This window comes from Vulpes lagopus, chromosome 11 (assembly GCF_018345385.1).
Source record: "Vulpes lagopus strain Blue_001 chromosome 11, ASM1834538v1, whole genome shotgun sequence".
NCBI classification, from domain to species: Eukaryota; Metazoa; Chordata; class Mammalia; order Carnivora; family Canidae; genus Vulpes; species Vulpes lagopus.
The window spans coordinates 95,068,278-95,094,525 of NC_054834.1; the positions used below are offsets into that span (position 1 = coordinate 95,068,278).

Below are 26,248 nucleotides of genomic sequence, written 5' to 3' on the forward strand. Positions count from 1 at the left end.
GGGAGGCAGAGTAGTAGATTTAGAATAAAATTTTCAGTAATATTTTATCACCTTTACCATCTTCAATGATTTTTTTCAATTCTCTGATTTATCAAACATCTCACAACCCCCAATTTTGTCTAATATGTGTATATGCAATGAAGAAAGACTGGAAGAGCATTTGTTATCTCCTGCTCTGTTTGCAACACAATCATCATGCCTAATTAATAGTTAACTCTCAGTCCTTATCTTACTAGTTCTTCTAGCAGGATTTGACTCAGCTGATTACTCCCTCCACCATGAACCTCTGTCTTTTTTTTTTTTTTTTTTTACCTCTAGGGCATGATCCGAGTTTCCCTCCTACCTGGAGGGCTTCATTTGTTCAATCCGTCCGGTTGCCAGACTCTCTGCCTCCTCTTATGATCCACTGAATGCTGGAGCCCACCAAGGCTTAGTTTTTTGCTTCCCTCTCTTCTTGTCTTGCCCCTCCTCTTTTTACCATCAGCTACCTCATTTCCTTTAGTCCTGGTTCTCAAGTCTGGCTACACATTTGAATCACTGGAGAAACTTTTTAAAACATATCAAATCCAGGCCCTTTTTATATTAGAGTGTCTTCAGGCAGAGCCAGGATTTCAGAGGTTTTATTTATTTATTTTTTTAAATTTTTATTTATTTATGATAGGAACACAGTGAGAGAGAGAGGCAGAGACACAGGCAGAGGGAGAAGCAGGCTCCATGCACCGGGAGCCCGACATGGGATTCGATCCAGGATCTCCAGGATCGCGCCCTGGGCCAAAGGCAGGCGCCAAACCGCTGCGCCACCCAGGGATCCCGATTTCAGAGGTTTTAAAGTCTCCAAGTGATTCTAATATGGGGCCAGTGTTAAGGATCACCTTGGGTGGAGTTAAGTGTCATCTCCATGCAGATTAGTCCAAAATATATGGCCCCAGCCCTGACCTCTCTTTAAGTTTCAACCTCGAATATCCAACTGGTTCATAGCAGCTTCCCTTGGCCTATCCAATGACAAGCATATCTAAATTTTAACTTTTTTTTAAAATTTTAACTCTTGATTTTTGCCCCCAAACCCACTCCTTCCCCAGTCTTATTCCAGAAAGGGTCCCATTATTTAATAGTTGCTCACTCTAAAACCCTAGGAATAATTTTTGATTCTACACTCTCTTCACTTTCCACATCCATACAATTCGATCCTGATCTGCTGTACACTAAAAGAATTTTCCAAAGTTTACCATTTTTCCTCTCCTCCAAGGCTATTGCCCTAGCCTAGCCTATTATTATCTCTTACTGGTAATCGGGTCCTTGCTTCTACTCCTGGATTTCTCCCCTTCATTTCCCACACAGTGGCCAGAGAGATCTTGAATAAATATATAATTGATCATCTCTTTCTCTTGCTTAAAACCCTTCAGGAGGGGGCACCTGGGTGGTTCAGTGATTGAGTGTCTGCTTTCAGCTCAGGTTGTGATCCTGGAGTCCTAGGATGGAGTCCCACATTGGGCTCCCCATGGGGAGCCTGCTTCTCCTTCTGCCTCTATGTCTCTGCCTCTCTCTCTCTCTGTCTCTCATAAACAAATAAAATCTTAAAAAAGAAAAAAAGAGAGAGAAAAGAAAAACCTTCAGTACCTATCTTCATGCTTTGAGGAAATCCAGGTTTTGTTCACAAATGACCTGGCCTCTATCTACATCACCAGCCTTCCTTCTGATCCTCTCTGCCTTGCTTGCTCTGCTTTACTACATTGGCCTTCTTAAAAGTTCTTCCTGAAACAGAGCTGGCACATTCCCACCTCAGGGCCTTTTTCTTTTAATGTAAACTCCTCCCCCACTGTGGGGCTCAAACTCACAGCCTGGAGATCAAGAGTCACATGCTCTACTGACTGAGCCAGCTAGGGGCCCCCCACCTCAGGACTTTGCACTTTGTTTTCTCTGCCTAGAAAGCTCTTCCACCAGAACTTAACATGGCCTGTTTCCTCACTTCATTCAGGTCTATGCACCAATGTCTCCTCCTCAGAGAAACCCCCTCAACCACTCTACCAGTAGTTCTCCCTCTGACCAGCTTTATTTTTCTTTATATTTTTAAAAGGTTCATTTCTTGATTTTTGAAGGAGAGAGAGGGGGAAAGAGAAAGAAAGAGAGTGAATGGGGAGAAGAGGCAGAAAGAGTGAAAGAGGGAAAGCAGACTCCCCCGCTGAGCAGGGATTCCAATCAGGACCTGAGCTAAAACCAAGAGTTGACCCTTAACCAACTGAGCTACCCAGGTGCCTGCTTTATTTTTCTCTAGACGTCTTCTTCGCTATCTGAAATTATATTACATATATGTATTCTTTCTGTGTTAATAGTCGGTGTTTTTCACCCTAGAATGCAAGCTCCCTGAGGGTCAACTTTTATTTATGTATATCTGGTTTCCCATCACCTGTTTTTACCTTTAACATATCTAAAATTGGGATGCCTCTTACAATTAATGGCATGACATAGTGAAATTAGCAGTGTTTTTTTCTTTGTATAATACAAAATAAAAGTGAACATTATAGTCAATGTATTTTACTTTTTTCCTTTCAATTTTATTGAGATGTAAGTGACATATAGCACTGTATAAGTTTAAGGTATACCACATAGTGACTTACATATATTGTGAAATGATTACCACAATAAGCTTAGTTAACATCTGTCACCTATATACTTACCAAAAAGAGAAAAAAAAAAAAAAGGAAAGAAAGAAAGAAAGAAAGAAAGAAGAAAGAAAGAAAGAAAGAAAAAGAAAGAAAGAAAAAGAAAAAATGTTTTACCTTGAGATGAGAACTTTTAGGGTCTACTCTCCTAGCAACTTTCATATACATGTACAGCAGTGTTACTATGGTCATCATGTTATATTTCACCTCTCCGGTACTTTTTTATTTTATTCTATTTTATTTTATTTTTTAAAGATTTTATTTATTCATTCACGATAGACAGAGACACAGGCAGAGGGAAAAGCAGGCTCCATGCAGGGAGCCCGGCGCAGGATTTGATCCTGGGACTCCAGGATCGTGCCCTGGGCCAAAGGCAGGCGCTAAACCCCTGAGCAACCCAGGGATCGCCCCTTATTTATTTTATACCTCAAAGCTTATACCTTTTGACCCTCTTCATCCAATTCCCCCACCCACTACCAATAGTCAATGTGTTTTAGACTCAATGAAATATGGTGGTAGGCACTCAATAAGTAATATAATGGGCTGGGAGCCCTGAATTACCATATAAATAATTAGAATAAGTGTTAACATACCTGGGCCAAAAAAATTATATCCTGGTTACCAAATAAATAGAAGAAATGCACCATAGAGACACCTGGGTGGCTCAGTGGTTGAGTGTCAGCTTTCGGCTCAGGTCTGATCCTGAAGTTCCTGGATCAAGTCCCACATCAGGCTCCCAGCAGGGAGCCTGCCTCTCCCTCTGCCTATGTCTCTACCTCTCTCTCTGCCTCTCTCATGAATAAACAAATAAAAAATCTTGAAGAAGAAAGAAGAAGAAGAAGAAGAAGAAGAAGAAGAAGAAGAAGAAGAAGAAGAAGAAGAAGTAGTAGTAGTAGTAGTAGTAGTAGTAGTAGAGGAAGAAGAATGAGGAGGAGGAGGAGGAATAGAAGAAATAGATTTTCATTGGTATGAAGGGGACAAAGCCCTGGTGGCACCTCAAACACTATTGTGGGTTCCCTTGGGATGAAGAACCCTGTAGTCTTGAGGGTGGAGAGAGAGTCACTGGAAAGAAAAATAAAATTTTAAACAGAACTGTTGGGACACCTGGGTGGCTCAGTGGATGAGTGTCTGCCTTTGGCTCAGGGCGCGATCCCGAGATCTGGGATCAAGTCCCACATTGGGCTCTTTGCAGGAAGCCTGCTTCTCCCTCTGCTTTTGTCTCTGCCTCTCTCTCTCTCTCTCTCTCTCTCTCTCTCTGTCTCATGAATAAATAAATAAAACCTTAAAAAAAAAAAAAAAAGAAAAAAGAAACAGAACTGTCCATCAAAGAAAAAGAAGTATCAAAGACACTGGAGAAAGCTTTGTCCAAAACCTGTATCTTCTCAACGATGCAAATACAGCAGATCACACCCTGGGCCAAAGACAGGCGCTAAACCACTGAGCCACCCAGGGATCCCCTGTAATCCTCATTTTACAAATGAGAAAGCTGATGTTTGGAGGGCTTAGGAAACTTGTCTAAAGTCACACAGGGATCAAAGAAGAAACAAGAATAGGACCCCAGGTCTGCTTGAGGCCAGGATCCATGCTCTCAACTGCTCTGCACACTGACTTTTATTTTTTTCCATTTCCAAAGACTATGCCCCTTAATTTCAGTATGGAATGTCATGGAGCTTTTGATTATAGACAAGAGCTGAAGGGGAGTGTGCCCTTACCATTTCCTACTGCCTGACTGTCTTTCTTTTTCCCTGAAAAAGAAACAGAAGGCTTGGCTGCAGACAAACTTTGTGACAATGGTGGTAACAAAAGCTCTAGAACAGGCAAAACAACAGTGAAAAGATAACTCCAAGGCTGACAAAATAACCAAGACATATTTAAGCAATTCATTAGCTGAAAGGGATTAAGAATCAGTCATCTTTATAAGGAAAACTATCAAGAAACCTAAGATCTTACTTGTCTAAATGGACTCAAACCAAGCTGCTGTAATGTACCTTGCTTTTATTCTTTTTGTTAAACATTTATAGACTTATTAAACTAAAGAAATATAAGGTGGGTTTAAGCTTTGTACCCCTTTCCTGGTTTGGGGTATCAATTTAACTAAACATTATCAGAACACTCTTAATTTTCAAATATTATGGACTTTTACACTGATGACTATCAAATTTTATATATACTTTTTATTGCATTGGATAATTCAGTGGATTTTCAGTGCTGTAATATTTGAATGGCTCCTTCCAAGTTTCTGAGGTAGCTTGCACCTGCGCTAGTTACAGCTTTTTATAGCCTCATCTAAAGATGGATTTGAAGACTATTCTGATATTTATTGTTATACCAGAATGGGTCTTACATTCCATATAAGAAGATATGGAATAGCATTTACTAACTGTATAGGGAAATTGGCAATGCTACTGTGATGACAAGAACAGTTGTAGTGGTGTGACCGATTTATTCATTTCCTTAATGACCTTCATAGTTGTAATGAGTCATCCCTGTCTCTTGTTTTAAATTATAGGGCACCCTTTTATTCCCAAACCAAATGAATATACATGATGACATTTTTTTTCTTTCTCGCTCTCATTTCAAAGACCTAATTTTTCATAATCTAGCAGTTAAGAGAATCAGACAGACGTGAGTTGGAATCCTAGCTAAGAGTAAGAAAAGGTTAAAGAAGGTGTGGATTCCTCCACTGTCCCCGACTTGTCCTCTAGACATCTTTCAGAGGCTTTGAAACATGGCCAGGCTCTGTTGCTGTGAGTCTGACATTTAAGCAGCTAGCCCCTTCCATTCCTTATATGACAAAAGGAAGAAGAGAAGGAGAGGATGAAGTCGTTTTTGGTTTGACAGTCAAGCAGACAGTGTTTGCTCTATACATTAATTTCATAATTCATAAATAAGGAACTTTTTAAGGAGCCATTAAAGAATAGTCATCTGAGAAGGCAGGAGAATGCATCCACCTTCCAGGTCCCAGTGTGTTAGTAAGTGGTGTTTATCATAGAAATTAAAATATTGAGCTGATAAGAGAAAAATCCCCAACATATTGTTAGCTGTTGTATCCATATTAATATATTTCTTCTTCAGCATAGATAATTGAAATCACAGATTAGTAACATAGTAGTGCTGCAAACTAGAGAGACCTATGATTCCTGGAAACAGAGGAGGAACTGTAGGAGCTGAGAAGATGGCAACATGTTTTAACTTGTTGCTCCAGTAGCACACAAGGCTGTTCTACATTGGCTTAAAAATGAGTGACTGTTATTTAGCCAAAGGTTTGAAACCAAATTTTTAATCATGTAAATTCTGCAAATGAGTCACTTGACATATTAGAAAGAGTATGTGGACATAGAAACAATTCTGAGGTATTTTTGACTTTAACATCAAGTCCAAAGTTAGAGAAGATGCCCCTCATGAGATATAAAACTATAGGCCTAATGAAAACGTTGAAAAGTTTAGAGATGATTAACTCTTATAATGATGATTGAGGAGTTATATTTAGATCAAGGAACAAATTCATTCTGTAAGAAACCTTGAGCACAAGAAAGTTTCTGTTTGTGTTGTGAACAAAAACAGTAAAGGTCTGCCATTTGTTCTGATCTTTCAACAGAAGCCAGAAGAATTACTGTCTCATTAAGGGAAAGAGTAGCTGAAACAAAATATGGTGTTTCTTTTATGAGCTGGAAATAAAACATCAAAGTTGGTGGTGTAAAACTATAATATCACCAAGACCCCCAAATTGTCAGACTCGCAAGTGAAAGCAATGTTGATTTATTTCTTGACTTCAATTAGTATGAATCATTTCTTGTGCTTAAGCAAGGAGGTGTAAATACAAACTCTGAAGCATTAATGAGCATTTGAGAAATCCGAAGTCAAAAACCGAGCCAACACATGAACCAAAGTGCTCTAAAGTTGTCATATGTCTCCAGAGCTGCTCTCCACCATGGTAACAACATGGTTAACGTCAATGTTCTAGGTCTTCAACTCTTTCCATTTCTTCCTAACCGTCATCTATTGATGGCTTCACTTCCTAACTTGTCCAGCCAGACCTCACAATCCATCACTTCAGCCCCACTCTTGGAAAGGCAATTAACTTCATTATTTTTCTGAACAGTTATTCACTGAACTCATTCTGGATCAATCCAACCATTGGCTTCTCCCTGATATACCTGAACATCTGGAGAAAAAAAATCATGAAGCTATCAAAAATTAATGTTAGTAATGGATATCTCTAGGGACAGGGTTATGGGGACATTGCACTCTTTGTACTAATAAATGTAGAAAAGATGATGGAATTAGAAAAAAAAAGTCACTTTTTGGCTATCAGCATAGTGATAATTCAGATAAGAGGCATCAATGGACGCTATTACCAAAGGGTAAAAGTGGAACGAGAAACAAAATCTTACACAGTCTCAAAGTACCTCCTTCAAATACTAATTATAAAAGGTTGGAGACGGCAGCCTTGCTGGCTCAGCAGTTTAGCGCCTGCCTTTGGCCCAGGGCGTGATCCTGGAGACCTGAGATCGAGTCCCACGTTGGGCTCCCTGCATGGAGCCTGCTTCTCCCTCTGCCTGTGTCTCTGCCTCTCATGAATAAATAAATGAAATCTTCAAAAAAAAAAAAGTTTAAAAATAAAATAAAAGGGTGGAGAAGTAATTTTTCAGTCAAGAGACCTGTCAGATACCATCTTAAGCAACTGATCCAATTAATGTCACCAGAAATGGGACAAACTGACATTGTGGGCTACCCATTGGGTTTCAATAAGAAGAATTCAACTTCAACACTCTGATGTTCCAGGATGATCTGGGTCTTATTATACGGAAACTTCAAATAAACCTACATTGAGAGATATACAAATTTATTGGTTTGTAGTCTTAAAAAAATGTCAAGGTCATGGAATTAAGGAACGATTGAAGAACTCAGAGTAAAAGAGATGAGAGAGACGTGACAACTGGGTACTGCATGACAATATGTGTTTTTTAGCACCATGACACAATTAACTCAATTCTGACACTACCTGGAGAAAGCATCAGATCCCACAAGTTAAGGGCTCACTCTGACAAGACTGCCTCTCCCCAGTGCAGATGCCACTCGCAAGTCCAGGTTGTTACCTGTACTTCTGACCAACTAGCTATAAACCAGGGTTCCCACCCCTTCCTCAGGTTTGATTACTTTGCAAGAGCAGCATACAGAACTCAGAGGAACATCTACTTATATTTATTAGATTACTATAAAAGGATAACAACCAGATGGAAGAGATGCATATGCAAGACATGAGGTAAGGGTCAAGAAGCTTCCATGATCTCTAGATGTGCCACTCTCCCCTCATCTCTATGTGTTCACCAACTGAACTCGATCCTTTGAGTTTTATGGAGACTTCATTACACAGGCATGATTAATAAAATCATACCCAGGGCAGCCCTGGTGGCCCAGTGGTTTAGCGCTGCCTTCATTCAGCCCAGGGTGTGATCCTGTAGACCCCAGATCGAGTCCCATGTCAGGCTCCCTGCATGGAGCCTGCTTCTCCCTCTGCCTGTGTCTCTGCCTCTCTCTCTCTCTCTGTATGTGTCTGTCATGAATAAATAAATAAAATAAAGATGTCTGAGGGGTGAAACTAAATTTCCAACCTCCTAACTACAGGTTTGGCTCCACCAGCAACCAGCCCCCATCCTACAGGGCTTTCCAAATCATCTGTGGTTAAAAGGGGTTTGTAATGAATATCAAGACACCTTTCCTGCTCTTATGACTTAGGAAATTCCAAGAGTCTTAGGATCTCTGTGCCAAAAAAAACCAAAAAAACAAAAACAAAACAGGATGAAGATCAAATATATATTTCTTATGATAAATCCTAATATCACAAACACATAAACCTGGAGTGGATCCTTTGCTATAAAGAATATTATTGGAACAACTGCCAAACTTGAATCTTATGAACAAAAGATATATGGGAGTTCTCTGCATGATTTTTGCAATTTTTCTGTAAGTTTTAAATTGTTTCAAATAAGTTGTTTCAAAATAAAAAGAAAAAAAAAAGCAGAAACAAAGCAACACCCTGTTTTTCCATTTTTTAAATCATGAATCATTGGATACATACACATAAAAAAACAAGTTTAAGGTATATGTAAGTTATGACATTAAAAATAAAGATGAGGGAAGCCCCGGTGGCTCAGCGGTTTAGTGCCGCCTTCACCTCAGGGTGTGATCCTGGAGACCCGGGATCAAGTCCCATGTCGGGCTCCCTGCATGGAATCTGTTTCTCCCTCTGCCTGTGTCTCTGCCTAACTCTCTCTTTCTCTGTGTCTCTCATGAATAAATAAATAAAATCTTAAAAAATATAAATAAAAATAAAGATGAGTGTCTATGAATTTCCACTCATTTTGAGAAATAGAATATCAATAATGTTAAAGTTCCCAGCATGCTCCTTTCTATCTCACCTCTCTGCCCAGGAAACATTATTCTGAATGTGTTTTGCTTTGTTTTTTTAAGATTTAGCACAGAGGGACCTCTGGGTGGCTCAGTGGTTGAGCGTCTGCCTTCAGCTGGCTCAGGGAGTGATCTTGTGTCCTGGGATCTAGTCCCACATCGGGCTCCCTGCAGGGAGCTTGCTTCTCCCTCTGCCTGTGTCTCTGACTCTCTCTCTCTCTCTCTCTCTCTCTCTATGTCTGTCATGAATGAATAAATAAAATCAATTAAAAAATATTTAGCACATATATAGAAATTCCTAAATAATATTTTCAATAAATAAAGAAATTTAGCTTCCCCCTCTTCTTTATTGTTTACTTTTATTTCTTCTTTAAATCATCTGTTTTATCTTTTACCAATTTTTCTATCAGATTGGGTTTTTTCCTTATTTGTTTTGGAAATAATCTTAACATACTATGGATATTATCTTTATCTGTTGTATATGTTGCAAGTATTTTTTTTCCTAGTCTGATGCTTGTCTCTTAATTTTGTAGCTTTGTGTAGTGACTTTTATTGTACAGATTTTTTAAAAGATTTTATTTATTTATTCATGAGAGACACAGAGAGAGAGGCAGAGACACAGGCAGAGGGAGAAGCAGGCTCCATGCAGGGAGCCGGATGTGGGACTCGATCCTGGGACTCCAGGATCATGCCCTGGGCCGAAGGCAGGCGCTAAACCGCTGAGCCACCCAGGAATCCCCTACTGTACAGATGTTTTAAATATTTATTGGGTCAAGTCTGCCTCATAAATTTATTTATGACCACTTGGTTTCTCATCCTATCCAGGAAGATCTTCTTGTTTAAAGATATCCTCCTATATTTTCTTCTAATACTTTGGTAGTTTTGTTTGTTTTTATGGTAGATCTTTAATCCATAAATAATTTATTCTTTGTTTATGGTGTGAGGTAAGAATCTAAATTGTCATTTTTTTTTCACTTGTGATAGAATAATAGCCCAGAAGAGATGTCAACACCCTAACCTCAAAAACTTATAAACATTACCTTACCTGGCAAATGGTATTTTACAGAGGTGATTAAGGTTATGGAATTTGAAATGAGAAAATTATCCTGGATTATCTGGGTGGGCCCAATCTAATAACATGAATCCTTAAAAACAGAGAATTATTCATGGCTGTGGTCAGAGGGAAACATGACTGTGGCATGGTTAGAGAAATGCAATGCTGTTAGCTTTGGAGATGGAAAAGGAGGCCAAGAACCAAGGAATAAGGGTGGCATCTAGAACTGGGAAAAGCAAGGAAATAGAGGCTTACCTATAGTCTTCCAGAAAAAATGCAGTCCTGCTGACACCTCACTTTTCGTCCACTGATACCTGTGTCAGACCTTTGACCTATAGAACTGTAAGATAATGAATTTGTACAGTTTAAGGCACCAGGTTTTGGTAACTTATTAATTAGAACTTATTAATTAGAATCCATTCCTGTTCCTACTAAATTAAAATGCCATCTTTATTGCATAAATAATTCCCATGCACATGTTGGTTTCTGAACTCTTTATTTTGATAACACTGGTCAGCCTGGATCTCTTTTCCTGACCCAAAACCATATTGTTTTAATTACCATTACTTTATAATTTTTTTAATGTCTTGAATCCTTCCTTTCCTTTTTTTTTTTTTTTTTTAAATAAGCTCCATGCGTAGCTGGAGCCCAATGCCAGGCTTGAACTTACAACCCTGAGATCAAGACCTGACTGAGATCAAGAGTCAGAGTCTTAACTGACTGAGCCACACAGGTGCCTTTTAATCTCCAACCCTACCTCTTTTTTAAAGACCTCATCATTTTTCTCTTTCCTCGCATCTTAACCACTTTCTCCAGCTTCACCTTCTAGTTTATTTTCCATATATTACTAGCATGATTTAAAATAAAGGTATCATCAGATTTCTACCCTTTAAGTCCTTCATGGTCATCCTTCATCTTCAATACAAAGTCCAAATTCCTTGGTAAGGTGCATAAAAATGGTATGATGAAGGATGCTGCCTATCTCACAGTGTCATCTCCTGCCCCTTTGCTCCAGACATCAAAGAACTCGAAGCTCACAGAGTGCACCACACTTTCAACCCTTTGTATCTTTGGATATGTTGCTGCCTCTGCCTAGAATACCTTCCATTTCTTCTCCAAGCCAATTAGCACTGTACATTCAAAACTCAGACAGAGCATCAAATTCCCTCAGCAGACTTTCTGCATTCCTCACTGTTAGACTGAGCTAGTACTCCTCCCTTGCACTCCCATAGCAGCACAAATACATCTCTCCTAGCATTTACTTACAACTGCAATTGTTGGTTTACTTGTCTACCTCCTTCACTAGATAGTGATCTCTTCAAAGGCAGGAATTGTCTTTCATTTATGTATCCACGTGCTTAACAGAATACTAACAATCTTGTAATAATAATAAGAGTATGAAATATAATGAAATAAATGGTGCCTCTTATTAAAACCTGGGCTAGGTGGTTTCCATAATTTAATAACCACTAAGTGTCAGCTCATAATTTTGTGTTCTGTGAAACTGTTTTTACCTAAAAATAATATTGTCCAGCTTCTTCACTCATCTTATTCACAAGACTTGGCTACAAGCAACTTTGGGATGTTTCCAAAGGAAGAAAGTTTCCTACGTTGAACAAATTCAAAAGAACATGACTCAGGCTCTAAAAGTAATCCAGAAAAGAATTTCTAAAATATTTTGAATAGAATGGTATTATTGGATTATTTTGATAGGAATAACCCTTATTTAAATGCCTGTGAGAACCACCAGATTTGGTTAGGTGCCCCTCTTCTGTGTTCCCATAGCAATGAACACAAATATTTAGCCAACCTCGTACTGTGTGATATGGAAGTGATGTGTTTATTTTTTCCCATTACCAGTGGTTTTCAATCAGGAGGACAGTGCAGCCCTTCCGCCCTTGTAGGGGTGTTTGGGGAAATTTTTGATTGTCATAATGACAAGAGGGAGGCACTACTGTCATTTAGTGTCTAGAAGCCAGAGATGCTGAATATCCTACACTGAGCAGGATAACCTAGTACAACAAAGAATTATCCTGCCTAATATGCCCACAGTGACCTCATAAAGAAGCTGATTTTATTTATCTTTGATTTCCCATTGGCTAGAAGAAATCCAGCCCTGAAAGGCACTATGAATTGAAACTGCAAAGTAATGGGGGCAGGAACACCTTGTTATAATGTGTAGGTTATATGGGTTTAAACAATCCAATTACTTTGTAATCACCATTCATAGTTACTTCTACTTTTCTGTATTATATAATTGATGAAAGGCAAATGGTAAGAGAGTAAAGTCATTAAATCAAATATCTCTTTTTCTTTTTTTGGTCCAGGTAAAGTTAATTCTGATAGAAATAGGAAAAACAAACTATCTTTAGTATTTTCTTCCATCAATCCACCCACTCAGAGTCTCCTTCATATTTTGGCATCTACCTCCAGAAACCTCCCCAATTTGGCACCACCTGGGAAAGATATCTTGGCCTGGAATATATACACCTGGAATATACCCAGCCCATCAGGGTCCAAAATCTAATTGTTTAAACTGATAATCCAAGTGGATCCTAGATAATATGGTTTCCACATTATCTCTAAATTCCCCTCCAGTTTTAACATTCTATGATTCAATACTCATTAAAAGTCTACAATAGTTCACAAGTCCTCGCTAAGTTGGTTAATGACTCTAACCTATTAATGAGCACTTACATTTTGTGCCAGTATCATAAGTTGAAGGTCAAGAGAACATTTTAAGAAGGGGGCACAAGACCATTTCAGTCAAGAGGGAGATATTTTCTGGGCTGCTGGGTTTTAGGTTACTCTGATCACGATTTTTAGGAAACCAGTTTCCACCATTCCCTAGGCCCATTGCCTAGTTGTAAAACAGTATTGTTTATTGTCCACTTTGGCTGGAATGTCAACTTCATAAGAACCAGATCCTTGTCAGCTCAATTTGTACTGCATTCCCAAGACCTAGAACTGTATCCATTATATCATGGCCCTCATTAAATAATTGTTGAATAAATGAATGGACTAATAAGTAATTTACTGTAAGTAGAGACTTAATCATCTACAAATAAAAGAATAGAGTAGCATATTCTACAGCAAAAGGAAACTTCATGTTGAGGGGCAACTGTGTGACAGATTGTAAACTTTGGACTGAATTGCAAAGTCATGGGAGGGGTGAGGAACCTATATGCATGACATGAAATATAAAAACAGATATGGGTGAATTATAAAGAGCCCTTAAGCCTGCTATGAAGGTCAAATAAAATTCATTGATCCCTCAAGTCTGATCTGGGTGAAGAATATCTGATAAGCTCTCGGCAAAAATAAGATCAATTCTCAAGTGTTACCCTGAAAAATTTAGTCTTTTAGCTTAACCAATAATCTGGACACACTTAAACTCTTATTTTACAGGATCCTAATATGCACATTAGGAACTGAGCAAAATATCTCATAAGAGTAATATTTAATACCTATCAGTGGTATACAGAGAAATGACAACTCATTTACATCATTTGTGTTTATAAGAACCAGTAATTATTTCCATTTTATAAAAGGACAAAATAAAGATATATGAAATATACAAGTCAACTATGGACCAACCTAAGTGAAATTTCACATCCTAAGTGAAATTTCTATGCAACCAGACTAAAGCAAAAGAATTTAAATAAAATTGAAAAATCAATTCAAACATTGACAGTACCATAGTTTTAAGGCTTCAAATATTTCTTGATTTTATTTTATTTTATTTTTTAAGATTTTATTTATTTATTCATGACACACACACACACACACACACACACACAGAGGCAAAGACACAGGCAGAGGGAGAAGCAGGCTCCATGCAGGGAGCCTGACGTGGGACTCGATCCTTGGTCTCCAGGATCACACCCTGGGCTGAAGGCAGCGCTAAACCACTGAGCCACCGGGGCTCCTATTTCTTGATTTTAAAATGTCAATGAGAAATATGGGAAAGACTTGTGAAAACAATGTGCATTATTTATTGCATAGGCTAACAAATTTTTTAAATGTTCAAAGTTCTACAGAGGATTGCGAAAGAAATTTTGTCTCCTGGATCCTTAATTCAAAATCACTATTATAAGAAGTGTTTCAATTTGCAATTGTATGCAGCAGCAAATAACAGAAAAACATAATAATTTTTTTCATGTAACGAGGAGTGTGAGGGTAAACAGTGACATCAGTCCAGAAGCCTTCCCTTCTATCTTTCTGCATCTCTATCTTAGCACATGGTGTTTGGCCCTCATGTTATTTTGTGGTCACAAGACCACTGCTCCACCTCTGGCATTGCACCTGAATTCCAAGCAGGAAGAAAGTGACAAAGGGCAAACGTATGTGCTAGCTAAAACCTGGAAGAGATTTTTCAGAAATCTCTATATTCAGTGACTTTTCGCTAATGTCTCCTTGACCGGAACTTGTCTCACGTGGCCACCCCAAGCTGTAAGGAAAGCTGTGAAATGTACTGTTTTGCTGACACATTGCCATACTCTTGGTCTCTGTAGGATAGATGCAACTATCAAGATAGATGCATCTATCAAGATAGATGCAACTGTTCAAGTTGATGCAGATTGAAGATCCAACTCAGAGACACCTGGTTTTGAAAGGGTGTGAATCTCAGAGGCAAATTTACCCTGATGCTGATGAAACTTACACTTTAACCTCCTCAATTATATGGATTCCTCCAAGGCCTTGGGAGAAATCCTGGACATGTGTTCGTTCACAAAGTCATATATTTTTGTAAAATTTGCACAATTGAGATATTTTGATGGCAATTACTTAATATCATTGTTCTTGCCCCTCTGAACTTTCCACCGTCATGACAGGGGAGTGTGTTGGAATGGCATGGATAGTTGGGGAATCATGCTAAGTCAGAGCTAAATTGAGGATACATTCAGTTTGAATTAAGTGGGATATATCAAGGAGGTTCACACATTAAGGAGGTTTTGTGTATGGTAACAGTTATTGCCAGTGTAGGAATTGTTTCCAGGGATACTCCTACTGCCCACTATGCTAATTCACCTGGCACCATGATGTGAAGGTACAGGGTTCAACATAAAGCTTGTCGATCAGCCACTATAATAGGACATCGGTGACAAATTGTTCAGTGAGGGTCTTCAACTCAATGAGTAGTCAGTCACTGATGAGAATGTTTGAAATGCTCTAAAATCTCATATATGAAGAAACTAGGTAAAAGTTTCCCCAAATTTGACAATAACCCTGATAGTTTACCTGACATTTCTGATAAATTTTGATGCTGAAAGAAACTTTTCTAAGTTTTAAATAACAGATTTCAAGCTTGTGTAGAGGAAAGGCAGGATTATCTTTCTAATCCATGTAAAATGGACTTCCTATGAAGAGGAAATGGAAACCTTCCCATGAAGAGCCAAACCACAAGCATGCAGCAAAAAATATACTTTAAAAATAGAAATGTGTCAAGCAGTTAATCAAATTCGTGTTGTTTTCCCTAGACTTTGTGATATTCATGGTATGTGTCAGTTTAAAACATCTAATTTGTTGTGATTCCTTTCTTCATTTTAAATAGTTGCTTTTGTTCCTAATTTTGTATTCTTTCTACTAACAAGTTCTTTCTACCTACAAATTGGGTAACTTTCAAGTCTCATGGAACCTAGATCTGCCATTGAGCTTCATGAAACCTGTGAGTCCCCCAGTAAGAAATAATCTCTAAGGCCTTCCAGATTTACTTTTACATCCATTGGGGAAAAAAGGAGTGTAAGGAGAGTAACATTCTCCTCAAGTAGAATCGGACTGGCTACGATACCCAGTACAGAAAGGACACTTGAGGCGTCCTTTCCCCTGCTCTGTATCCTGAATTCACTTGGTCTTCTTAGGTGAAGGTCATTGTCAGGACCTTCATCCCACAGCAGTCAGGAGTGGGCCACAGAAAGAAGCAAAATGGAGTTGAGTTGTAAATTCTTTTACTCTTCCCATGGTATCCTCACAGACTCCATTTGTCATGTACCCATATTAACACTCTTTCTGCCTAGATGTAAGAAGGGCATGCAATCCCACAAATTTCTCCTTCTTTGGTAGGATACACTGGGGGAGTGCTGCCTACTAGAATTTTCTCTGAAGATTCCCAAAGCACACTAGCATCTTCAGAGTTTTGAAAAGTGCAGGTGGGTTGACTTTGATTCTATCATTTCCCAATCTAATTTAATCGTAAGATCCCATGAACCTTAGAATACATCTTAAGAATTTTTGCTCAAAATTGGTGTACAAGTGTTATATTCATATTATTGTTGTTTTCACTACACAAATGTCAAGGCTCCAAGGGCATTTGGATTTTAAGCAGCTCTTGGTAACAAGAGAAACCAATCTGTTACAATGGACTTTAGGGCATCATGGCCTAAAGGGTAGATATAGTTTAAGACAATGTTAGTGCACCATCTGTACACACTTCAAATTCCGAGGTGTTGATGACTGTTTTTCTAGCCATTCATACAGCAGTTATTGAACCTGGTTACAAAAGAGAAGATTATAATGGAGGATGTTGTTACTTGATTATGATTCCATGCTGTATTCTCAGATTTGGAATTAGTTCCTTTTTTTTTTTTTTTGTGAGATAACAAATTCTTTTATTTGCCAGCGAAGAGCAACACAGGTATCCAGAGATAGGACGCTACTCTCTAATCTGACCTCCTGGCTGGAGTAATGCCACAAAGGCTTCGTTGTTCACTGGCTGTAGGCACAGTAGCTTCTCAAGGAAACATAGGGTTTTTCTACAAAAAAACTTATGTGAGGTTGACTGGGGAGAGGACAACTAGAATGGAAACAGTACCAGGGCACTCAGCTTCCCTAACCAAGTTCAACGTTGACACACATTTCCCACCGTGGAAATAACCACTGAAATAGGAGATAACCTATTATATCAATAATACTTTAACACAGGCACTTTTCAGTTTTTAGTTACAGAATCCATGGAATGATTAAGGTATAAAAGCTGCTAGTTTTCCTTGGTTAATAATAAAGCCAGTTTGGATTGCTATAAGAAATCTTGTTTAAATTTGCTCTTTAAAACATTCAGTTTAGGGACTCCTGGGTGGCTCCATGGTTGAGGGTCTGCCTTTTAGCTCAGGACGTGATTCTAGTCCAGGAACCGAGTCCCACAATAGGCTCCCGGCAAGGAGCCTGCTTCTTTGTCTATGTCTCTGCCTCTCTCTGTGTCTCTCATGAATAAATAAATAAAATCTTTAAAAAATAAAAATTAAACATTCTGCTTGGGTATAAACTTGTATAGTATCATAACCAAGCATTTGGTCAAAGAAGGGAATCTGTGAGTTCAGCCATATGCTAAGATAAAGCAAATGCATGAAGTTAGGAGCCATGCTTAGAAATATCAATCCTAAGAGTGAACGAATGAAAGGCCTACTTTAGAAGGAGAATCACTACCACCATGGCTTCAGAAACCTTACCAAAACTCTGTGTCTTAAATAACACAAGATACATCTCCATGTTGACTTAGAGTTTTTTGTTTGCATTTATTATTTATTTATTTATTTATTTATTTATTTATTTAATAATGCAATTGCCTGGTCTTGAACATATTTGGATTAAAAAAAATTTTTGTTTTTACTTTTTGCTCTAAAAGCAAATGGTTTACATGCCAGTACATAGAGGGCATAACTGGGGCTCTCCATTGATGAAATATATTTTTTTGGTTTTTATTCACATTAGTCTATAAACACAAAGCCCAGAAAAGTAGGGAAATCAGCCTCTGCAATCAGAGCTGCCACATACAATTGTGCAGGTTGTGGACTATACAACTGGCACAGCTATATACAGCAGCCTCCTGCTGCAGTCCTTCATGGGGATCTGTGCTGTAATCTTCCATACTTGCAGAAGTCAACTGAAGAAGGGGAATCTTATGAAATCCTGTGATTTTTTTTTCACACATGAAGCCAAGTTGATAATTTATTCTCTAACTTTGAGTTCCACACTCTTTATTATGGAGTAAATTTTTATAGTTGGGAGAAAATCTTAGTGAAATAAAATTTGAATAAAAATTAGAAGTGGGGCTACCTGGCTGGCTCAGTTGGAAGAGCATGCAACATTTGGCCTCAGGGTTGTGACTTTGAGCCCGACGTTGGATAGAGAGATTACTAAAAAAAAAAGGAATAAACTATTAAAAAAATTAGAACTAGGGCAGCCCCAGTGGCACAGCGGTTTGGCGCCGCCTGCAGCCTGGGGTGTGATCCTGGAGACCCGGGATCGAGTCCCGCATCAGGCTCCCTGCATGGAGCCTGCTTCTCCCTCTGCCTCTCTCTCTCTCTCTCTCTCTCTCTCTGTCTCTATGAAAAAATAAATAAAATCTTTAAAAAAAATTAGAACTAAAAAAACAAAATAAAAATTAGAAGTGAAAGTCATTGTAATTATTTTCTATTAAGAGAAAAACATCCTTTTTAAAATATTTTATTTGAAGTGCAAGGTTCCTGGCAACCACTGCATGAATCATTATTCTGCTCATTTCCTGCTCTTTTTCTAACACACCACTTTCCTCAATGAGTTCAAAATACAGAATGTCTATGGCTGGTAAGTTGGAGTCAGTAACAGGCATCCCTACTTTAAATCTTCTTATACTTAACTGGTAATCTCAGAATATGAGATTTCTTGCTTTAAATATGTTAGAAAAAAAAAGATTATGGAAAAGGAAACTGGTTAAATAACATTTTCCTCGAAATAGCATTTTTTAAAACTTCATAACAGTACAGAACTATAGAAACAAATATAAAACATTTAAAAGAATTTAATATTGTGTTTTAAAAGTGTTATCAATGGGGGCACCTGCATGGCCCAGTCAGTTAAGCATCTGCTTTCAGCTCAGGTCATGATCTTGGGGTCCTGGGATGGAGCCCCACCTCAGGCTCTCTGCTCAGCAGAAAGCCTGCTTCTCCCTTTCCCTCTGCCTGCTGCTCCCCCTGCTTATATTCTCTCTCTGTGTCAAATAAATAAATAAAAATCTTTTTAAAAATAATAAATAAAAATGAAAGTTTATCAATGGATTGCCTGCATCAGAATCACTGGGAGGGCTTGCTAAAATAGAGGTTCCTGGCTCCACCCCAGACTTTTAAAATTGGGGTAGATGAGAACTCCAGAATCTGCATTTCAGCTAATACCCTCACATAACTCCTTAGAAGGCTAAGATTTGAGAACCACTGCACTAAAGTTTCTTGTTAATGGAATAGACATCATTTGCTCCATCTTTGTATCCTTAATACCTAACATGCCACCTGAATCAGAGAAGATGTTCAACAAATGTTACATACGCAACTCAGATAGAGGAGATGGTCTTTCTCCTCTTAAATCACAACTAAAGTCCAATCAAGAGTTTACCTAAAGAAAGTATTCATCTAGGGATGCCGGGGTGGCTCAGTGGTTGAGCATCTGCCTTCTGCTCAGGGAGTGATCCCGGGGTTCCAGGATTGAATCCCACATCGGGCTCCCTGTGTGGAGCCTGCTTCTCCCTTTTCCTGTGTCCCTGCCTCTCTCTTTCTGTGTCTCTCGTGAAGAAATAAATAAAATCTTTAAAAAAGAAAAGAAAGAAAGAAAGAAAGAAAGAAAGAAGAAAGAAAAAAGAAAGAAAGAAGAAAGAAAGAAAGAAAGAAAGAAAGAAAGAAAGAAAGAAAGAAAGTATTCATCTAGAAGCTGGCTCAGTCCACAAAACATATGACTTTTGATCTCAGGGTTGTGAGTTCAAGTACCGTGTTGGATATAGAGATCACTTAAAAATAAAATCTTTTTTTTAAAAAAAAAGGTATTTATCTATGTTCTATAGTTACCAGGGAAAAACAAGTAGAAAAAAAAAAAAGGCAGAGGCAAAGGACATAGGATGAGAGGCAAAGGACATAGGATGAGAGGCAAAGGACATAGGATGGCCAACTGGAAATACATTGTGAATGTATTTGACATGCATATTTAATGTGTGATATAAATGCATAGCCTCACTTAATGTGCTATAAATTTGTCAGCTCAATTAATTAAAGCATGAATTTTTTTTGCTCAGAGGCACCATTTAAAAAATAACGATGGGATCCCTGGGTGGCGCAGCGGTTTGGCGCCTGCCTTTGGCCCAGGGCGCAATCCTGGAGACCCGGGATCGAATCCCACATCAGGCTCCCGGTGCATGGAGCCTGCTTCTCCCTCCACCTGTGTCTCTGCCTCTCTCTCTCTCTCTGTGACTATCATAAATAAATAAAAAATTAAAAAAAAATAAAAAATAAAAAATAACGATGGATCAACAGAGTCCCAATATCTCAACTGCAAAAAATATGTAAAATACTTGCATCTTATGGATAAGTAGAACGATTTTCGATATAAAAATTTGCACATTTAAAACTGCAATGGAAAAATCCTAGAATGAATGTGCCAAAGTAAAGGATTGAAGTGGGTTTGGATAGGATGTATAAAAGGGCCATTATAACTATTGAATGAGCAGGTTGTGAGAGCAGCTGGGCTGGATAGAGTTGGTGGTTGGGTTGGCGGTGATGAGAATGGGCGGTTAGACCAGTATCCAAAGATGATTCAGAAATAAGGCCTGATTGACTAAGGGACAGAAATGATAAATGATAACAAATGGTCTTCAAAACCCTGCATGATCAGAGAAATCGGACCCTAATAAATTTATCCTTCAATCTGGATAAGCAAATCTTTGCTTATTTCAATTCTTTACTGATTATAACTTAAAGTCTTTCATATCTATTTACCTATTGATCAATTTTAATGTAAATTATAGCACATTTCCACATTTTGGTACCTTATTTAATTGATTACAATGAATAGAGCATGGCTCTGATATCACCAGAATCAACATTCTTGGTAATGTGTAACATAAATTATTAAAAAATAAGCCTTAAGTCCTGTTCATCCAGTGAGTTTCTAATGAAAGGGCCATGTACCCAAATTCATTTTTCAAAATAATGAAAAGATTGTTTTCTAAAAGCATCTGTAACTAAATTGTTTGCTACTTGGAAGTATTCCTCTTAGAAGTACTACTTTATTAGCAGCGTATATGTGTATCTTTTAGATTGGTTCTGTAGGCCAGCCCATAAAATCATGCTAGAGTCACTCTGAACTCAAAAAGCCCCAAGAATAATGAGTTTTTCTGAGCCTTGATATCTAAAGCCCAGTGTCACTCTGAAGTTCGAAGGATCACCCAGCCAGTAGGTTTTCCTATATGTTTGTTTTGGGAGTGAGGCATGGCTGAAGAGACAGATCCCCTTTGTCGGGGAAGTGTTTTTTCATGAGGAAAGGTTATCTTGCAGATTCAGAATTGAACCTGTACATTTCAGAGCCTAATCGCTCAAAAAGGTTCTACACAGTTGAAATCATGGAATTTGAGGTTTGGTATTTTTGTGTCTTCATCATATAGAATGCCAGTGAAAAACATGAAATTTTGTTGTTATTTTAAATAGAGAAAGTCGGGGATCCCTGGGTGGCTTAGTGATTTAGCACCTGCCTTTGGCCCAGGGCGTGATCTTGGAGTCCCAGGATCGAGTCCCACATCAGTCTCCCTGCATGGAGCCTGCTTCTCCCTCTGCCTGTGTCTATGCCTCTCTCTGTGTGTGTTTCTCATGAATAAGTCAATAAAATCTTTAAATAAGTAAGTAAGTAAGTAAATAAATAAATAAATAAATAGAGAAAATCCAAGGGGGAAGAAAGCTATCTCCACAGTGGATAACTGCTGAGTAGATGGCACACCTTTGACACAGCTTACAATAATGGCTCATGGACTCCCTTTTCCTAAAAACAGGCACTACTAGTATAAACGTGAAAGACTGGAAAGAGAGGCCAAGGTGGCAAGAGCTTTGTCCCTCATTAAAGACCAATGCTATTAGAAAGTAAAACCCCATTGAAATATGCAAAAAAGCATATTGCTTCTTTGGAAAACACAATAGAAATAGAAATAGTGGGCTTTCTTCCTCTTCCATTGCTATTTCTCAGCACTCCACAGTAACATTACATTATTTAAAAATGCTTCAGTGCATCTGTCAGGTGTTTCTTTTGCCATCCTGTCACATCCTGCCACATACAGGAGTTTTAAATTTTGGGGTGTACAACAATAACGATTTGAACATACTTGTATCATATGATTATCCGGAAGCTATGATTCTTTACTCTGCATACCATTCGGATGACTTACATAGCCCACATTCCACAATCCTGGTGTGATGTATAGGGATCCATAAAGGTAAGCTTGAGTTTAGAAATTTTAAAATTCAGGCGCACTAAATTAGACAAAATTAAAACTATTTGGGAGATTCATATCAGGTACTAATCAGCATCAGAAATATATTAGGATCAATCACTTTGTATTATTTTTTATTTATTTAAATTACTTAAAAATTGCTTCTAAGTCACATTAGGCACTCAACTGAAACTCCATTTTATATTATCGGCCTTCCTTATTCTAATTTCATCACAAAAGCCTGCATATTTATAGAGCAAGTTTGTGATTAGTTTTATTTATTTATTTATTTATTTATTTATTTATTTAGGTTTTATTTATTTATTCATGAGAGACCCAGAGAGGGAGAGAGAGAGAGAGAGAGAGAGGCAGAGACACAGGCAGAGGGAGAAGCAGGCTCCATGTACAGGGAGCCCGATGTGGGACTCGATCCTGGGTCTCCAGGATCACGCCCTGAGCCAAAAGCAGACGCTCAACCACTGAGCCACCCAGGCGTCCCACGTGATTAGTTTTAAATTCACTTTACCAGTGTTTGTCAATTAATTATGATTTAATTGCCACTACATTGTTTACAGATATATATGCAAGGTTTCATTATCAGTCATTGAACCTTCTTAAAATCACTGGCTGGAGAGCCACTATTTGGTAAGAGCCACATTATCAACACTAACCCTGCCTGGCCTTAGTTCCGAGGATTTGAGAGGACAATTGGGCCATATATACAACCATTCCATTAGGAAATCACCCTTGTGACACTTTTGACAGGTGTCATCCAGCCATGGTTGGTGAGAAATTCAACTGCTCTTTAGATTTTAGCTTCCTGGATGTATAGACTGATCTAACCCATGAGAATTTTCCTCACGGTGGCCTCACAGCTGCTTCAAAGTCACTCTTTCACTTTGGTTCTAATCTTTGCTCTGGGACAACTCTCAAGAAATCTAAGTGGTTCTTTAAAGGGAGCTTTTCTATCACCCTGAAGTCATATCTTTTCTGTCAAGTCTTCCCAATGTTTACTACAGCTTAATCAGACCACAGCAAAGGGAGATGAGACTCTCAGCTCCCTTGGTCTGGACTTTACCATTAATTTAGCCTAAAACTTGTCTCTCTATCTATCCATTCATATATTTAAACAATTTGCCTCACACTGGGAAGCTAGTCCCAACCCCTCCCAGAGTTTGGGACTGTTACATTTATTGAGTTCCTACTATGCCTAAGGCATAGGGTTGTCAGATGAAATATAGGACATTTAGTTAAATTTGAGTCAGATAAACAATGAATTATTTTTTAGTATAAGTATGTCCCAAATAGTGTGTGATTATACTTTTGCTAAAAAAATTATTCATTGTTTATCTAAAATTTAAATTTAACTATGTCTTCTAGTTTTACTTACTAAATCTGGCAACACTTTTAAGACATTAACTCATTTTACCTTCATGATAATACAGTGAAATTGGGTAAAATTTTACTCCCATTTTATAGATAAATAATATAATGCTAGCAGAGCCCCCACAGCTAGTGACATGGGAGTAGGGATTCAATTTTAAGCTGTCTAAAACCACGATGCTTAACTCAGGACAAGGGTTAGTTAGAAACAACTGCTGAACTTCAGAAAATACAGATGCTAGGGCCTACACAGACCTACTGAATTAAAATCTTCAGTGGAATAGCCCAGGCATTTCTGTTTGGATTGAGCTGCCAAAATTCTGGCATGCAGCTGAGGTAAAGAAGATTGCTCCTTCTGCTCCCAGATGTTTTCATATGAAGCGCTATTAAGCTGGTGTTCTGCTTGAGAAATTAATTTTTTGAACATAAAAGTAAAACTTTATATTTACCTGTTAGATTATTAGGTTTGGTCTATTTTGATAGCATTTTAAATTATTTTCAAATCTTAATTCTGGCACTTTGGAAGATTTCTATTTCTGCAGAATAGTAGACTTAAGTTTCTTTTAGAGTCACATAAATTTTTGGGAATTTGACATACGTTATAGATTCTCTCACAGGGAGCAGGAAACACAAATGAACACCCATACGTTTTGGCACACAATCTCAGGGGTTCTGCAACCTACTGATAGATCTAAAAATCCAGGGCTAAGACTGCATTTGTAGAGGATTTTTCACTCTCCACTGAAAAATTTATTAAAAGTGTTATTAATATATTAAGTATTGTTAATTCTTTCAATGAACTTCATTAACTTTGAAAAACAAAGCTGGCTGCTTTTTTCATTGTAAAAGTAATTTTAGGAGAAATAAGTACTCCTATACCTTATTGATGAATTATATTTTTCTTCTTACTTGTGGTAAAATACACTTTACATAAAATTTACTATCTTAATCATAGTTAAGTAGTGTTAAGTGCATTCACATTGCTGTGTAACCAATCTCCAGAATGCTTTTCATCTTACAAAACTCAAACTCTATACCCATTAAACAACTCCTCTTTCCTGCATTCCTAGCCCTGGCAACTACCATTCTACTTTCTATCTCTGTGAATTTCACTATTCGAGGTAACTCATATAAGTTGATTTATACAATATTTGCCTTTTTTGGAAATAGCTTATTTCATCTATGTTGTAGCATAGATGTCAGAATTTCTTTCCTTTTGAAGTTAGGATAATATTCTATTTTATGTATATACCACATTTTGTTTATCCACTCACTCATCTGTCAACAGAGACTTGGATTGCTTCTGTCTTTTGGCTATTGTGAGTAATGCCCCCGTGGACATGAGTGGTGACAGTAGAAATTTATAGAAAATTTCTTGAAGGAAATTTAGTGGTGTCAATAAAGTTACTACAGATTGGTGAATGATAAGATATATAAGGATCATAAGAAAAGGGATGAGGGATACCTGGCTGGCTCAGTTGGTGGAGCATGCAACTCTTGATCTGGGGTAATGGGTTCCAGCCCCGTGCTGGGTGTAGAGATAACTTCAAAATATATATATATTTTTTTTTTTAAAAAGTAAGAGAAGTTCTGATAAAATTATGGTTAAGTGAGGGATTAAACATTTAAGGAGATCTGGTGTACAGCAAACAAATTCAAAATTTCTCTACTGGGTCAGAATTTAGAGGTATTAAAGTTAGATTGGAATATCGCTGTTAAGATGGAGAAATCAATGTCAAGTCAAGATTATCAAGAGAAATATTTTTTCCAGCTCTGCCATCAAAGTGGCCCAGCAGAGTTAATGTCCCTGCTCTGTTGGTCATGGAATCTAATTTGTGACTCTAGGTGTGCCCAGATTTTGATCTTTAATCCTAGCAGCCATTAAAAGTATCGAATCCTATGTCCTATAATAAAGAGAAGAATCAAGATAGGCTTAATATATCGTAATGCTTTCTGAAAGCAAGCATGTTTGTAAAATGTCAGGGTAATGTCAAAAGGACAATGGAGCCAACCTAAAGAAAAAAGATACTTATGGCTACTTAAAGAATTTCATCTGTGAAAAGCCATGAATCTTTCTTTAATGATATGCAAAAAGGGAAAAGTCTACATATGTTGTATAAAATGGAAATCGTAACCTAAAAAGGTGAATGCAACAGAATATGCTTAATTCTTAATAAATAGGGGGATGTTGACATGTTTGGATGTTGTATTTTTTTTCCTAATGGAAGATGACAATTAATAAATTATAGATACATATTTATTTTTATTTTATTTTTTTTAAATATTTTATTTATTTATTTATAAGAGACACGAGAGAAAGAGAAAGAGAAGCAGAGACACAGGCAGAGGGAGAAGCAGGCTCTCTGCAAGGAGCCTGATGCAGAACTCCATCCCAGGACCACAGGATCATGACCTGAGCCAAAGGCAGACGCTTAACTGCTGAGGCACCTGGGCGTTCGTATAGATACATATTTATTGATTCTAAGACAATTTTGGTGCTTTTTTTCCTACATTTTTAACATGTAA

The 26,248-nt window shown here is 37.9% G+C and overlaps 1 long non-coding RNA gene across 1 annotated transcript in view; it reads right to left on the reverse strand.

Moving 5' to 3' along the window:
- The window catches only part of LOC121471987, a 91,992-nt gene that overhangs the window by 13,434 nt on the left and 52,310 nt on the right, over nucleotides 1-26,248 (reverse strand). The window contains exon 2 of the long non-coding RNA XR_005982746.1: nucleotides 10,381-10,465. This is a non-coding gene — a long non-coding RNA (uncharacterized LOC121471987). The remainder of the gene's footprint in view (nucleotides 1-10,380; nucleotides 10,466-26,248) is intronic.